General features: G+C 43.4%; 1 pseudogene; it reads left to right on the forward strand.

Moving 5' to 3' along the window:
* The first annotated feature begins 6 nt into the window (after positions 1–6).
* On the forward strand, positions 7–525 carry LOC109509324 (integrin beta-6 pseudogene; annotated as a pseudogene).
* Positions 526–1,012: the final 487 nt, after the last annotated feature.

Consider the following 1,012-nt stretch of genomic DNA (forward strand, 5'->3'; position numbering starts at 1 on the left):
ACACACCGGAGCACTTGTTGGAAAAAGGATGTGCTGAGAGCCTATTGGAGTTTCCCATTTCTAAGGGAGAAATCCTCCAGAATCAACCACTCGGGAAGAAGAGTGGCAACCTGAACCTCACACAGATCTCCCCACAGAAAATGGCACTCAAACTACGACCTGGTATGCCATTTTCATATTCAGAGACATCTCTTTTTAGGATCTCCATGAAGCACATTGGCTTTATTTTTGAACAGGCAGTCAGGTGACTTTCCAGGTGAAAATCCAACACACTGAAGACTACCCTGTGGACCTCTACTACCTGATGGACTTGTCAGCGTCCATGTTTGATGATCTCAACATGATCAAGGACCTTGGCTCTACCCTGTCCAAGGAGATGGCCAACCTTACCAGTAAATTTCGCATGGGCTTTGGTTCTTTTGTGGAGAAACCAGTTCTGCCCTTCATCAAGATTACAGAAGAGGAGCTCGCCAACCCTTGCAGGTATCACAGAGGCGGCCAATTCTCCTTCTACATCACCACAATGTTAGTTAAATTGACTTCAATCTGATCTAGGGGACCTGGATGAGCTTAAAGTTGACTTCATATTCTTGAAAGAAGAGCAATAGCCATACCGCAAAAGTAGCGTTTGTAGTGGTTGTTCTAAGAATGCTTCTCAGAGCTTCTCTTTTAGAAAGCATTTCGCATGTACTTCAAGGTGGCAAAAGTCGGAGGCTCCTCAATGGCACTATTGGTAAACAAACCCTGACATGTCATTTGACCAAGGCAGAGCGTTTGAGGAAACGGAGTAAATGACTTAAATGGTTATTTGAGCTGTATTTTGAATGTGTGAAGTGTTAGTGAAAAAGAGGATGTTACGTAAGGTAAATTGTTTGGAAGTGAGATGGAACACATAGACGTGAGAGAAATTCAGACATAATGAATAAGAATGGACCGGCTAATTTACTTTTCTGTTCCTCTGATTAATGGCACATGTGCTCTTTTGATGGTGAAATGGCGAGGCACACTGTCG

This window comes from Hippocampus comes, unplaced genomic scaffold (genome assembly GCF_001891065.2).
Source record: "Hippocampus comes isolate QL1 unplaced genomic scaffold, H_comes_QL1_v1.1 C16854282, whole genome shotgun sequence".
Lineage (NCBI taxonomy): Eukaryota > Metazoa > Chordata > Actinopteri > Syngnathiformes > Syngnathidae > Hippocampus > Hippocampus comes.